This window comes from Patagioenas fasciata, chromosome 13 (genome assembly GCF_037038585.1).
Source record: "Patagioenas fasciata isolate bPatFas1 chromosome 13, bPatFas1.hap1, whole genome shotgun sequence".
Lineage (NCBI taxonomy): Eukaryota > Metazoa > Chordata > Aves > Columbiformes > Columbidae > Patagioenas > Patagioenas fasciata.
Genome location: NC_092532.1, coordinates 18,120,062 through 18,136,468, shown reverse-complemented (window position 1 = coordinate 18,136,468; position 16,407 = coordinate 18,120,062). Strand labels below are relative to the sequence as shown.

Genomic DNA, 16,407 nt, shown 5'->3' with positions numbered 1-16,407 from the left:
GTAGAACAAGTTGGTCAGATGCAGGAGTCAGAGCATGGGATCTTTTCCGATAAAAAGAGCCTGTAATTACAAGCCAGTTCCAGAAGTTTAAGACTTCTCACAGATCTAAAATGGCAGCTTTATTGACAAGTAAACAACTATCAATATATTCTTCTCCTGTTTCGCAACACATACAGGATTTGAGTATCTTCTCTTTACTTTCTAAACACAATTAAAGATGATCGGGAGGTATAAAGTACAAAGGTGGCTTTCTAAGTACTGTCTCCGTTACAGGGGAAAAAAACCCTCAAAAACTCTCAGAACTTTTGCTCAGACAAGTCTGTTTTAATAGGCATAATGTATAAATTGCTTTGATAACCATATTCCTCCTCTACCTTTATATTTTGAAGTATTCACTCTAGCTTTAATTTTATTAATGTATTTCTTTTATCTTTCATCTGAATAGTGTTCTGTATGTAAAGTGACCAAATGTGATTAATGATGAATAGATTAAGATGGGACAGGGTGTTTGAAAAATGACTTAAGTAGTGCATGTAAGTCACTGGCTATAGTCCCAAAATGCAAATTCTGGTTAAGTTAATGACTGGAAAATCATGGTGGCACTAGCGTATGAGTTTTGCATTATTTGAAATTGCTTTATAAACAATAAATAATCAGCATTTTACATTGGGACTAGTTAATAGTATCACACAATTATTTCTATAGGCACTGGTATTTTATCATCAAAAATATAAATATAATTGGCTGATATGATTATAATTTTCTGCTGTCCAGAGTTTGTAACAGTTTTGCCTTGCAAACAGCATGCTGAAGTTCGTGTCCCATTAAAGGTTGGTACTTTATTAAAACGTCTAGAATAATCTTGTTTGCAATAGGCTTGTCTGGTCTTTCTGCAAAGATTCTGAACATCCTTTAGGTTGGGATTTCAGGAGGGGGAAATTTGTTAATATGTTCACTCCTGCCTGACAAATGAGCATTATCGTCAAAATGGGTGCACATTTCCACTTATCCTTTTTGTAGCTGGAAAGCTTTATGAAAAATAAATTAATAATGCATACTAAATTATGTCTGCAAGAGACATTTATGTATATATTTCTAGCTTCAAGACTGATTAGATTTACATTTCTTTAAAAATGATTTTTTTTCCTCGCACATCCATAATGCCTTTAGAATGCAGTGCATGATAGAAAACTGCAATCTTGATTTCAATTGAATACCTGGAAGGAGCATTTTCTTCCCCTATTAATATGTACATGTGTTCCCCTGGAGTTCGCGTTATTTTTCCTAAAAGAAACTGTTCTCTTGAATTACCCTAGCCCAAATATATGCCTTAGGATGCAAAATGCAGCAAACTAGATGTCCCATTATCATAAGTTGAAAGAGGTCCGTTTAATAATAGCCTGTATTAAACAAGAGTCTGCTAACTATACAGTAAAGACTGTTTTTCACCAGAGAACATAAACCATATGTTTTAAATGCAGCTAAAAATGGATGCAGCGTGCCGTTCCCTTCCACCTCAGCCTGCATGCAGTGTGTTACTTAGATTTGCTAGGCATAGCCAGCACTAGTACTTAACACTGCTGAAAGAGCCACCCTTCAAGGTTTTTTTAACCACAAAGAAAAGAGAAATATAGTAGCATCGATTGTTAAATCCTGGTGCTTGTTACTCACTGCCCGCACACAGAACATCATGCCTTTGTAGCAGCGAGGAGAGTTGGTATTTATCAGGGTTCAGAGCTAGTTCAGCCACACACTTGACAAATTATTTGTGGAATTGTTGTATTCACAGTCACTTAAATAAGAATCTGTCAACACAAGGCTGTGCTTTGTTGCAGCAGGTCTCACAGTTTTTCCTGCGCACTCAAAGAATGATGGATTGGAGGTAATGCAAATTCACTACCATTTTATATGCTGGTGCCTTCTTCATAGACAGGAAACATAGCTCAGTATCATCTTGTAAAATGCCTTAACTGTAAAGGCCTAGTTCAGTGCTGAAAGTGCTTTTTAAAAATGGTATGTTGGAACAGGGAAATGTAATTCAAATATTTTCCTCACGTCTCATTTTAAAGACTGTTTGTCGGAGCAGGTGTGCATTCAGATTTTCCCAAGCTGAGTAGGACATATGCTTATCTGTGCCTGGTAATTAAAACAAATTAATAAATACAATTATTTGATTTTATGGCAACTTAAAAATTAATACTGCTTAACAGGATGTTAAATTTAAAGTGCTCACACAGAAGAAAAAATGCCCGTTTGGTTAACTCGGTCTCCATTGCTGATAGTAATTTTTTTTAGTAAATTCATTTGTCCAGCAAAGAGTACCTACCTTAAAGGTCTCTAAACAATTCCAAAAGGTATAGCTCAAAGGTAAAAAACGTGATCCTTTGACAGAATGGAGCTTACAATAGTAAGTAAAATAAAAACTTATCTATGCTGGCATATATTTTTAAGTTTCTGTTCAATACTGGAATGTTTTGCCCAGAACTAAAAGCAACCACAAAACCCTTGCCACTCTCTCCTCCAGCAGAAGTTGGGGCCTTTCCTTGCCCTGCTCCCAAATGTGCCACAGCTGTGGGGGGAGCACGGGAGCCCAGGACATCACTGGGGAGGGATGTAGGGAGCTAGAGGCAGCCCTTGAGGATGTCAGAATGAATAAGGAGAAGTAATAGCATGCACTAGGTGAGGCTTTTCTGGAGAGTTCTCATGGCAGTTGAATAAATGGAGTTATGGGCTATTTAAGTTATATCTCTGCAACTTTTTCTTTTTGGTTGTTCAGGAAAATTGATCTTTCTGTGCTAGGAAAAAGCTTGTCTGTGCAGGAGAGGCCTTTCTCAGAGGCTCATTTCAAGTGTAAGGAATGAGCTTGCCAGGAGTTAAGGACAATCACAAATCTTACCTTGTACTGCCTCAAGTTCAGGGTGTGTTTCTTTGATTTAAGATTATAATAGGGGAATTTCATGATATGGATATAAAAATGTTTCTATAACAATCAACAACAAATTTTTGAGAACAAACATATGACAAATATTTATCTACTTGGCTCAATGCCCTAATGGGCGGGCCAGATCAATGCACTATTGAAACCTTTGTAGATTATAATAGACCCTAGTGAAGGCAATGAATGTGTTTCCATACACTTCAGGTGGGTCAGCTTTTAATCCCAGATGCTCTCAGCCTTAAGCTTTCAGCTTGATCTGAGCAGGCAATCCAAATTTCAGAGCATTCTCAAGAGATAGGTATTTAGCTGGTGCACAAATCTAGGCTGAAGTAAGCTGCCCAGGCATCCCGCTGCTAATGCTGCTCTTTTACACTGGTACTTTATCCCTGGTAAGAGTAACTAATATGCAGTACTGCTTGCTTTTGTATTGACTGAATGAAAGGAAATGGTTTGACACTGAAGGGTCTGTTATGGTTATGTGCAGCCTGGCCTCTTTTTGTCTTCTTTCTGAGTAGTCTACTTTGACTTGCTCTGATTTTATCTAAGAATATATTTATTGAGAACCACTAAACAATAGAAATTTGAATTTCATGCATGTGAAGGATATGAATAGGCAGCTATGCAGGGCAGCACCTGAGATCTTCGTCTTCATTCACCAACGCATCCAGCTGAAGTACAGAGCAGGGAGCTGCCGCTCTGCAGTGGGTATCTGCACTCAAGGAAGTATCTGGAAACATTTAGCTGTCTTTATTTTATTAAAAAAAAAGAGCCCACGTAATACAGCATTGTATATAAATTATCTGCTCCTATTAGACTCACAGAACACTTATGGCCTCCAGTACCTATCCTGCTGCAGAGACCAAAGACTACACTGATGGGTTGTTTGGGGTGCTGTGACCACAAACACCCCTATACTCATGATATCCTTCTTATCTGGGCTCTTTTCAGCCTTGTGAGGACTCATCTGTTCGGCAGAGCCCCTGCAAGGGCTGCGCAGCCTTGCAGAGTATCCAGACTTTTATAGTATTTCCCCTAGCAGCATTTCAAAGCATTTGGAAGCTCAATTCGTTTTCAAAGACTACAGATTGACTTGCAGTATGTGATATAGTATTTTCAGTTGCATTTAGAAATGCTGTTGTGTGGCCAAAAATTAAATCGCCAAGAAATCACACATGGTTCACAACACAGTTCTTCGATAACATTAAAATATATGTAATATTTTGAAATCACAGGCCAATTATTTCTAATAGTTTCATGATAATTTATGTAGAGAATCTCTCTGTTGGATGTGTTCCTGCTTTGGTCTAAATGTATTTTTGAACACTCTGTCAAACATCCCCATTTGGCACCTATTTTGTTTCACTGAATTTCTTTAGTATGTCCAGATCTCTTGCCAATGTATTTGTGGAACATATTTTGACAGCTTTGTCACCAAATTTATTACTTCGTGTGTTTGGAATGGGTATCAAATCGCGGATATTAATGTGTGTTTCTTTTTGGTATAGACTCAACTGGATAATACCTTTGTCTTTGTCTTCTCTGATGGTGAATATAATAAGGTGAGTTAACATTTTTTATTTTATTTTACTCATTTCAAATGTTACTGAGATTTTAAAATTACAAATTTGTTATAAATGTATTGTTTTGGTTTGATGTTTGCAGCTAAAAGCATCCTGAGCAGAATGTCCTTAAAGACTTGTGATCTTGCATTCCTTACTTACCCAAACTTTTTAATAGAAACAGTACATACGTGAAGACAGTAGGTTCTCCCTCACTGCACACACACACACAAACATGCATGTGTGTGTGTATATATATATGTATAATTTTATTTCAATATGCTTGTATTAACTAGGCTATTGAATTTCAATTTGTTGTGTTCATTTATAAAATATTCTTCCTATTGAGTTTGTTAGAGCTGAATGAAAATGGTATATCTAAGGCTGATCATAATCTTCTCCATTAGGTTTTTCTTAGTATGGTATTTCTAGATTAAAAGAGATGATGAGATAATGTGTGTTGAAATATAAAAGTCTGCTTTGTGGCTCTGAGACAGCGTCTGGAACATGAGCTAGAGCACTGGCCCATCCTAGGAGCCGTCCCAGGGACACAGCACCGGGTTGAGACATTTCCCACACATCAGTCCTGGCTCTTCCCTGCAAACCAGCTCTACCCACAGCCCGGTGCTGGTTCCTTCCCCATGGCCGGGGCCAGGACCAGCCCCGACAGCTCTGGTTCTGTGGGCAGCGGGCGCTGCCTTTGGCCATCGCTTCTGCTGGTACTGGGATGGTGATCACCCACTGCAGAGCTTTCGGTGGCCTTTACACTCTCTGGGTGTGCTTAGATCTAGATATCACCCTGAATCTGAAGAAATGAACTGGATATGCATATTATTTTCAAATAGTGTCCAGAGAAATAGTCTGGAAAGATTTAATTAATTAGTTACCTTTGACCACAGAAGTTAGATGCAACATGGAGGACATATATTTTAGAATTCAGTTTAAATAAGGCTTAATGGTTGCCATAGTTCCTGATTATTTTTACTCTGTTGTGGATAGCGTAGTAGTTGGAAATACTTCTGGTCACCCTTAAAGGTAATCTGGGATGTGGAGCACTGTGCAGTTCTTGGTGACAGCACATTCCCCCAGGAACACTGGAAAACCTGTGCCTGCTTCTAAGAGCTCCTTTTTGGGCCATTTTCTGGTGTTATTTAAAAGATGCTATTCAGTTGGCGTAGAGCTCTTTGATTTTTTACTGCTGGCAGATAGGTTGTTTACTGTGCTGAATAACACTTATCAAATAGGAAATGAATCCTGAAACAGCTGGGGGGGTTTGTAAGTCCTCCTCTTACTTTTGAAATGTAACAATCAAGTTTAAAATGTCAGTGATTTTCAGAACTGCAATATATTGCCTTTTATAAAGATTTGATCAAAATTCTTATGTAACAATATAAAGTTAATTAATCTAATTATGTTGTATAAAAATGTAATTGTGAATCTGTAATATCTGTAGAATAAAAACCAGATTATTTTTCAATGGGTACTGTCAGGTTACACCTTTAAGATCCCTATCTTAAATTCTTTTACTTGTGCAAACTTATGTATTTTTAAATTTTAGATAGCAACTGCCCCATCAGTTCTATAAATCGAACTTATATTTGAACCAGAATTTTTTTTTAAATAAGATTTTATTTAATGTCTTACAAAGAATATCATATATAGTATGAATAGAAAACATTCCCAATATAGTATTTAATTTTATGTGTCCCTATGCAGTAATATCTGATTTTTTTAGCAGTTTCTTCCAACTTGTATGGACAAGTTGAGACATAGGCTACAATCAGGGCACAAACACAACCAGGGCATCAGAAGCTTTTCCTCAGAAAGAAATTATATCAACTTAAAATGGCAAAAGTAGGATGGCTGTTCTGTGTCTGTACTAGGTATAGCATAAATACTGCATTTTCGGGTAAATTATTTCTCAAGTCTGGAGCCCAGCTTAAGTGAGGGCAGCAATCTTGTGCCAGCTGCCAGCATTCTCCAGAGAAATAGGAGCAATAGGCCATAGAAATGTTCTGGTCATAACATACTTTCCTTGCCATTAGAGAAGAGAGTAACATAATAGCTGCTCTGCTAGTTTCTTAATACCAGAGAATTTCTACAAAATAGTGGAGGCCAGGGCAAGGTGTGAAATAAATTAAAATTATAAAGAACAGACTGACATATCATCGATTCAATTTTCTTTTTGGCTGAAAATTTTGCATTACAGAATATATATTTTGCTTGTCAAATTTGCTATTGACTTTCTTTGCTCCATTGAAATTCTGAATTTTTGCTACTTGCTTGAACTTTTTTCACATGGTGATAAAACAATATAAATCAAACATCCTAATTCAGACAAAGTAAATCATCAGCTCTTCTGTTTGAGTGTTAGTAGAAGACAAACTCTTCCAGACAACTTCTAACATATTGCTAAATACGCAAATAATTTGCTTATTAGAGGTGAAATTTATCAAAAAGACTCAGAAGAATGTATATACTGAAATATATGTATGGCCATGTAAAAAATTAAGTGACCTCTTGGAGATAAACCTTCGCTCCTGAGGAGAAACAAAATGCACAGGAAGGTTCCATGGAACACATGAAGTTATCATGTATATATAAGAAGTAATAATGTCATCTGTTTTTTTTCTGTTTCCTGTTGATTGACTTTTATAGCTTGCAAACATTATGCTGGATTGTAAATTGCAATAAATTTAATCAAGAATTATTTTATTCAGCCTACTAATGAGGAGTAATAGCGTATGTATCAATTAGACATGTCAATTTGTGTGAAGAAATAGATTTACAAAGGGATAGTAGGTAAAAAAAATATCATTGGTATCAATTCACTTCATTATTTTTAATTTGCTGTGAATATTGAGTGCTTCCAACATAAAATCATTCCTCAATTAAAATAAAACAGCTGTACTCCTATCAGCTTTTCCTTGCTTGTTGTTGCTTACAGATTAGCAGTTGTCATTGGCTTCAGCCTCATGTCATTTAATTAATTCGCAACCGTAAATGGGTAAAAAAATAAAATAAAAATCTTTAGCTTGTCCATGCACTAAGTAGTGTATATAAATAATTTTTTTTCCACATCACACTGAAAGGGCAGAAATACCGTAGCAGCAACATTTGGGGGGTATCAGAACTGTGACAAAACCCCATCCTCTTCTGTTCTCCAGTGTCAGCAAAGCAATAGTAGTTGTGAGTACTTTATTCATTTTGTCACTTTTTTATTACTCTAGATTCCCTTTCTTTTCCCCTAGGCGATTTCTAGTTAACTAGATCCCACAAATGTGCTACAGGGTGAATGAGAAGGATGAATTCGGAATTGGATTGTTCTGTGGTTTGCTTTCACTGTAGGATCTAACGAGTCCCTCTCCTTCCTTTATTAGCAAGTCTGTGCTCTTATTTACTTTTCCGTGATATTACTGAGCATGTTTGTGTTTTTGAGTGACATATGTAGCTCTGTGGTTGTCCTTATTTCTCTTCAAATAGATCAAAAGACTGACAATAACAGCACATTTACAGAGAGAAGCATGGGAGTTGCAAAAGCTATTTCTGCAAGCCCAGATGTGAAAATGTGGTGTATAATTTCTTCTGTTAACTTCTGTTTTTCTAGTAGGAAGTTCTTAATGGCCTTACAAGATTTTAAATTGGGCTACCTTACCCTGTGATCATACAGCTATTATTTTAATTGAAAGCTTAAAAATATATATATTTTGAAAGGTGTGGTAAGATGTATAAAGTACACAAGAAGAATCAATAATTACATATTTTATATTTTAATAGAAAATAGTATTTTCTCTCAGATTACTAAGGCTTCAAGAAATGAAGGTAAGCTGTACTTCTGATTGTTTTTTTCTGCAGCTGGTGTTGTGGGGTTCACTGCCTTTAGATCCTACTGACTGAATGCATTTTACCAAGGTGTATTCGTATTATTTTTTTGTTACCAGTGAAAGCTTTTTGGTAGAATCCATGAAAGAGAGTTCATGTCTGTAGAGAGGCTGAACACATGGGATCTGAATCCTAGTTAACAGTGAATTCTCCATTACAAGAAGTAAAAGCTTATGAATATTTTCTTCAGCTCTGGAAGTGGAAGACGATGCTAGCTTGTATCGGTGAATTTTAGCTAATAGTTATTACAATGCTCATCTGCTAATTTGCTTCTCCATAACTGGAATCAGTATACTAAACATATGTGAAGTTTTTGGAGTTCATGCTAAAATTTCACCTAGCTGAAAACTTATCTGCATTTCACTATTATCAAAATAATAACAGCAATAAATAACAGTAAATACATTAGCTGTGTTTCTTTTTATGAATTCATTGCATTTAAGCAGATCATTGTATAAACTGAACATATCTTTAATTTTGGATAAATCTAGGGTGCTGTTGCCTAACGCTGAAGATTTGTTAGAAAAAAGGCTATGTGAGTTTAATGCTGCACTTTTGAATAGGTATCTACGTATTTCAAAACTGAATAAGAAATGTTGTTGAAAATCATATACATGCCTAACATAGAGGTATGCCATTTGTAATCTATATGCCATATGCACTTGAGCTGATTAATTCATCGCAGGTGATATATCAGTGCAGTATATCACACCGCATTTCATGCCAAACTTCTTGGGTGATGTTTGGAGAAAGAATTTTCTGAACTGTGCAACAAACATAAGAAAGCTTTCAAATTCTGGGAGAAAACAATAAACAGGAAATTCATATCGCAGGACTGATTGCTGAATTTCTTAAATTGTAAATAATTATGAGTTGGGATACTGATATTTACAAATAAACTTTGTTTTAATCAGTTAGTATCAACAGTCACTGTCAATCATTTTTGTATTTCCTGTTCATACGCTGGAATCTTCTTTAATGTTTTAAGTTGTCCGTGTTCTATGTCTTGTTAGTGTTAGAATTATGTTAAGCAATATGGTTTCCCATTTAATAAATGTGATCATTTTTATAGATACATGGGAAATTTGACAATTTTAATGGGTGAACTTATTGCTCTTTAACATCTAAGAACAGCATGCATCAAAAGGCTCTTTTAACGTACAAGTTAAAGGACGGTGCTGATGAAATGAGACCAAAGAGGAGGTTGTGACATCCCTCACATGTTTACGTCTCTGCCGAGCTCTCGCCTCAGGGCCCTGGTCAGTGTCCTCTCCAGGGATGCTCCTGAAGACCCAGTCGCTCCAGTTCTGGAACTCTTCTCCATTCTCTTTCTGTAAAGCTTCATTTCTACCAGTATCCATCCCAGTAGTCTGTGGTGCAGCCTGGCAGCTGCCTGTGCTCCCAGCCTGCTGGCTGCACACCTGGGCATGAGTTATAATGCAGAACCTTATTTTTGGTTCTCAGTGGAGAACCACCACATATCATAAACTCGCATGTTATCCTCACGGTAGAGTGGATGCATCTGTTACCTGACTGTTGCAGCAACTTAACTTTAAACTTAGGATATTATAATGTTACCAATATGCAAGCTGAGTTAACGAGATAAGCAACACATTTTGAACCAAAAATCATACAGAGAGGAAACTTATTTATTATTTTTATTTTTTAGGCCCTTGAAATGAACTCAGCATCCTTTTTCGTGTTTGTTTGCTTGTTTGTGCGGTAGGCAATATTCCTCAAATCAAAAGCAGACGCTTTAAAACCAAGGTTGAAGTTAATTTTATCAGCCATGTGTCTTGGAAAGTACCTGCCCTGTTTCAACATTATTTGTCCATATGAAGCTATGACTAAGTTTACAAGCTTAGCAAGACCTTAAGTGACTTGCTTTATACAGCCATTCAGTATTGCCCTACACACCAATAATCCTTTAGTATAATAAAATATATGTCTTAGCTTGTTTACTAGAAGTTATAGAGAAGCCTTCTGATCATCCAGCTATGAAAAGCACCATGACTGGTTCTGCCCAGAAGCTGCATGAATACATGTGGAGCAGAAAAGTTGCTCTTTATAGCCAGCTGTAAAATTCTTTCAAACCCTGTGAGTGTTCAGCCTGAGAAGGCTTTTCTCACGGAAATATAGATTAGCTTCAGCATACCAGCCTTCAGCAGTATGTATGAGTCAAGATTTCACTCCAAGCCTTCACTGTACTGGTGAAACTTGAAGTCAGTCACCCCATTTCAAGAGGGAAACCAGTGTTTGGTTCCAGTAAGCTATCGCAGAACACGCTCCAGATTTGACAAATGTTGTAATTAGTTGCTTTTGTGTGTTTAGTACACAGTGCAAATGCTGTAAAATGTTTTTCACATGATGCAACATTGCCAGCAGATAATCATTGGAGCATTAAACCAAAAGAATCTGTGTATACCCTACGAGCTGCAGGAGGAGAAGTAAATGTAAACAAAAACCAACAGCTGAATTTTTCAGACTATAGTATTCCCTTTCTTTTGTTAAACTGATTCATTTTGAAATGTAACTTTTTGTCAGTTTCTCTAGGAAATTATTAGAAATCTCTAAACCAATGTGAAAATGCTTTTGTTTCTGTCCCAGTTTTGACTGTGTTAATTTTTTTAGGACATTTTCAGTTCAATTACACAGCACTAAAAATTGCAATTAAACTGAATTTGCAATTGAAACTGCTCATTTTAGTTAACTGTCAAATTTACTATGGCATTGTGAAATAGGGCCCTTTATTATTATGAGGTGTTTTGGAAAAAATGACTTTTTAAACAGGAGAAAAATGTCATATCTCTCAGTCGTATCCCAGCGAGCCAACAATTTAAAGAGCTACCCAACCAATGAAGCTGGTAACTCTCTAAACACAATGGAGTTTGTTCCAGGTGGTGTCTTAAATTATTGGTATACTGCAAGTATAAACAGTATTGAATAAAGTCTCTTTTTTGAATATTTAATCTGTTTTGTGAAATGTGTTTTTCAAATGTAGTTGGAAAGCTACTGTTGCTTTAAAATAATCCTGTGATAACCTACTTGCTTAGGGATATCTGACATGCCATGTTTTGCGGGATGCTATGATGCAATTTGATGGATACCGTGTATTATATGAGACTGTACGAATCTTAATATATCTGTTCCTCTGTTTTAGCATGTGATGTACAGCTCTGTGTACACAGAGCATCTCAGACTAGTGTCTGAAACTACCCTTTTCCTCTAAGCCCTAGGCATTTTTATCACTGTGCCAATAAAAGGAAAGGGATTTATGGGGTACTGCTTTTTAATTCATTCAATTCTCTGTTCATTGTGAGGTTAATGTTGTTGATCTATTTTTCTCTTGAAACAAATAAAAACAATATGTGCTGACACTGACTTTGACTTTTGACATGGGAGACAGAGGTCAACATTTAATTCTATATTTATAGACTACATGAACAATATTATCTGTATTAAAAACTGTTCACTCAGTCCTTGTCATTTTACAACTTAGTTCAGTAGCTTATATCACGTTGAACATTTTCTCCAACTCTGATCAAGGTGCCCTCATTCACAGCACTACACTTAAGGGGTTGTCAGCCTTTCCATTAAAAACACCTTTTTTCAGGGGTTCGTAACTTGACTAGCTAGAAAAATTACATCAAGACTGACCTGGGTCTTTATTTTAAACAAAATATCCATTAAAAAAATACCCCAAACCCACAACCCCCCCAAAACCAACAAAGAATGCAAATAAAGACAGAGACTGACTGGTATGGCAAGTGTTCAATGGCGATTTTTATTTAAGAAATTAATGTGATTTATCAAGCAGGTATAAAACTGCCTGAATACTCATCCTTTTATTTCTTTCTGAAATATTCTTGGCTATTTCTATTTCTAAGAGGTGCTTGTCTCTCCACTAATAGATGCCTCATGCCCAGAGTACTCAGAAATTGTAAACTGGTAACACAGTAAGTGACATGATTATTACAATGAATGTGCATGGTATGGCTGTACGTGTATAAGCCCCTTCACAGATGAACTTACACTGCTGTAGACCATTTTTCTTCTCCAATGGAAATAAAGTCTTACAAGAAATTTGTTGCTTTCAGGAAAGGCGAAGGAAGGGTTATCCCGCTTTTCCTGTCATGGATACAGAGGTACTAGAGCTGTGCATCAGCATTCCCTATGATATGGAACAGGACCTTTGGATCCCTGAGGCAGGTAAAGCTGAAGTGATTTCTCTGGGAATAAACCTTTAGACTATCTATGCTATTCTGATTTTGCCAGGTATAACAAGCTTTGCGAATTTTTATGAGCTAAAGCTTGGCATGAGAAAACATACTTTGTTTTGTTCTTGTTGGCAGGATAAAGGCCCTTGGTGTACCTTATATTCAACAAGAAATTGAATTATCAATACAATCATTATTAACCTGCATTTGTTTCCAGAGATTATCCCGTTGTCCTTTAGTCAATGGCAAGAAATCTGAGAATAAAGTTGTCTTCCAATGCAAACAGGCAGTAATATTTTCCACAGGTCATTTAGATGCTTTAGCCACCTAAACAGGTAATTTCTTGGTAGTAATAAGAGTGAAAAAATGGAATAACCCATACAGTTTAATCTGTGTGTTTTAAATATATCTTCCTATATATATTTATGTAAAAACAAAACAAAAAACAGCAACCAACCAACCAAAAACCATACAATAAAAATGAAAGAACCCCTCCCCCCAAAAAAAACCAAAACCAAAAAAAACCCAACAAACAAAAGCAAACAAAACCCCTCCTGAAGTCTGTAAGTTTTCAAAATCTGTGAGATTTTATACCAATATACATATACAGTGGTCGGTACTAACTGCCGAGTTGTTTGTTGTGTGTTTTTGTTGTTGTTGTTGTTTTTTAAATAAGTTTTATAGAAATTAAAATGCATTTCTAAAGAGTATTCAGTAATTCATATGTCGTTCTTGGGAAGCAGAGAATCTACCACATTTTGTATGCATCTATCTCAATAAGTGCTGTGAAACTGAAGCACTGATGGATCATGTTACACATGCATCTCTGAAAAGTTTTTCATTAAAATGAACTCGTAAAGACTCTTAGTGCTTGCTTCTCAGCAGATGGCAAGAGGTGTTTATTTGCCTTATGGAATTCTTTCTGTTTATATACAGAGAAGTGGAGAGGACAACTCCGAAGGATCCGGCTAGTACTTGTAGGACTAATTAAAATAGATATTATTACTATTAGCATTAAAAGTATACAGAAGGTTCACTTACACTCTTTTTTTCTAATGAGCTCTACCTTTGCCTTGACACTGTTCCAAATATTGGACTTTCTTGGAAAAAACCAGAAATATAGATTCTGATAAGGAACTCTGTATAAAAAAGAGTTTAATGTAGGGGCTTTTTTGATAGTAAAATCTTTTATTTTCCATTCTGTTTCTTTCTTTCCCCCTGTCTGATTCTCTGTTAAAGAGCTTCTGCTCTATTTCTGGCACTTTTGAACTTTATTTCTCTTTCCTTGTCCTTTTTCCTTCCATCTGTTTGCTGGTTTCATTGTCTCTTAGCTGCCATTCTCCATTATTATATACTTCAATCTGCAAATCCTCTCCCATATGTGCTCTTGTCCTTCCCTAGGCCTCCTGCCTTTTGATTTTTTCCAGATCTCATTTCCTTTTCACCTGATCTGGCTTTATTCAACTCTGCTCTTGTCTATCTTTTGGCCTGTCTCAGGCCTCCCTTTTTCCTTCTGTCCAGTTGTGAATCCATAAACTAAACAAGCCTTTGGCAGAAGAAGTCAACAAATGTGGTGTTCAGACCAGAACTTGACAGCTGGAAAAGGAAAAGGGGGATGCATAAGCCAAACTTTGATTAGACTGGTGTGAATACTTTTTAAATGAAGACAATACTTTCACTAAGTAACCTCTTTTCTGCTTTCAAGTATTCCTGCGGCAGATTGAGACATTCTGTATTTTATTTAGTTAATATTATTTATGGATTTTATTTGTACATACTCTTGGTATGTTTGCAACAGTTTATGCAAAGAATCTTGTTTGTACTGTCTTGGTTATTTGCAAGGATATAAAAAGTTGTTATTTGGGTTCCTTGGTGGGGTGAATTACAGAACTAGGAATTGTGCAGATTGAAGATTTCATCAGTATAAAATAAAAAAATTGTAATTATAATCAGGGAATTATTCAAATTGAAATTTAACCTAAGATGTGATTTGAAGTTAGAATTTGTTTTTTCTAGAAAGAAGGTTTAAAGAACTGTCAAATATTATCACATCAAATTGCGTTTTAAGTAGTAATGGACCAAATGTCAGTTATCTTTGCCAAATTCCTCTAAAATTCCTGAAGAAGGAATCTTATTAATTTACAGACTGCCTGATTTAAGTTGGGTATCTTTTATCTGTGTTGCCTAAAAATGAAGCTTTAAAATATTGTTGAAGTAATTCCCCAGTTTTGTTTTGGTTTGTTTATTTTTGGTTTGTTTGCAGGTATGTGGTATGTTTGCAGGAATGCCAGCGCAGAGGGAGTGTCAGCGTATTTACACGTGTCAGGGCTTATTAGGAGTGCATGCACCTGTACACAGCAAACATATTAAGACCATGTTTACCCTGACATGACAGTATCAAAAGTACCTAGAGAACTGCTGAATTTTGAATGAAAGACTAAGATGCTAATCTAATAATTGCACACCCTGTCCACAAAACTCCCATTAAATCATGCCACCCAAAACCATTTAAAAATGCCTGTTCTTTTTTTAAATAAGTAAAAATGAAACCCCAGCATTGTTTCTACCACAACAGTGTTTTAGTTACAGTTCCCAACTAAAAAAGAATAATTCCCCAGTCTGAAAGCGTCAAACTGGATTACATTCTCTGCTAAGGGAAGAAAAGAAAGGATCTACTGTCTGATGACCTTTATTTTGGCTGAAGGCTAATAGACATCAAGCTCTGTAGAGAGAAAGTTCTCCCTGGAAGCCTGCATACTAATATTACTTTATTTACATTATTGTTTTCTAATTCAAATAACAGTGGTACCAGTGCTAGGTACATGGTTTACCTGCCCTGTTTTGTAGCTGCGCTATTGCATATCCTCCCTCCTTCCCACCATCTGTTGCAGCCAGAGACACAGAGTTTGAGCGTTTCTGTTCTCACCACCTTGTTGGGAGCAGCTCGCAAGGGCTGGTGTTCCTTCCTGGAAAGGGCTGTTCCTGAAGGCCACTGCTTCTTTTGCAACTTCTTCCCCAGCAAACTATGGCTTAGTTCTCTTCAAAGAAAACTGAGCATGTCCTGGACATACACTCTCAGGTTTATGTTTGCAGTTTGTTTGCAGCATGTGTTATTTTAATTTACAAAGTGCACCTATTCTCTGAAGGATCCAGCTATGACAGAGAATGGGTATGAGGTGCATTGATGAGGAAGAGTTGTAGGAAGTCATCAAAAGTTGCTGATCAGATGGAGGCGAAGGACGAGATCTGCCCTGGAAGAACAAGGTGGATGAGGGACCTTGTCTGCTCTGGAAGGTCCGTCCTGCAGGTTGTGCTTGGGTGCAAGCCTACCTTCTGAGATTCAGATCCCTTCTCTTGTGTTCATTTTAACATGTGCACACAGATTCACCCCAGAGTTCCACCACGAAAAAGTCATTTCACCATCTTGCGTCATACAAGAGATTGAGTGGAATAATCAGTGGAGTCATATTTCTGGCATTTTGCCAAGGAGGTGGTAAATACATGTCCCTCACATTAGTATTTCTTCCTGCCTTTGCAGACAGGCTCTCCTCTGTTATAGCACCACCATAGAAGTTCTCTCCTGGAGTGCCTGAGCAGTCTACATTGTGCCATACCTTGCTAGCTCATGATCTCCTCTTGCCCATGTGTGCATGGGCAATGTGTTTCACTAAGCAGTGCTGCATCCAGGCACTGCTAATAATATTGTTGTTGCGTATTAAAAAAAAAAACAAAAGAAAAAAAAATCACAATTACACCTTGGGAGTAGTGAAGCCCGGGTTGGGAATTATTGATTATCCTGGTTGGGAAGTGT

The 16,407-nt window shown here is 36.7% G+C and overlaps 1 long non-coding RNA gene across 2 annotated transcripts in view; it reads left to right on the top strand.

The window, feature by feature from the left end:
* Nucleotides 1-16,407, top strand: part of LOC139829058 (uncharacterized) — a 147,126-nt gene that overhangs the window by 73,722 nt on the left and 56,997 nt on the right. For both annotated transcript variants that reach the window (XR_011741278.1, XR_011741277.1), the window contains exons 6-7: nt 4,444-4,497; nt 12,477-12,588. This is a non-coding gene — a long non-coding RNA (uncharacterized lncRNA). The remainder of the gene's footprint in view (nt 1-4,443; nt 4,498-12,476; nt 12,589-16,407) is intronic.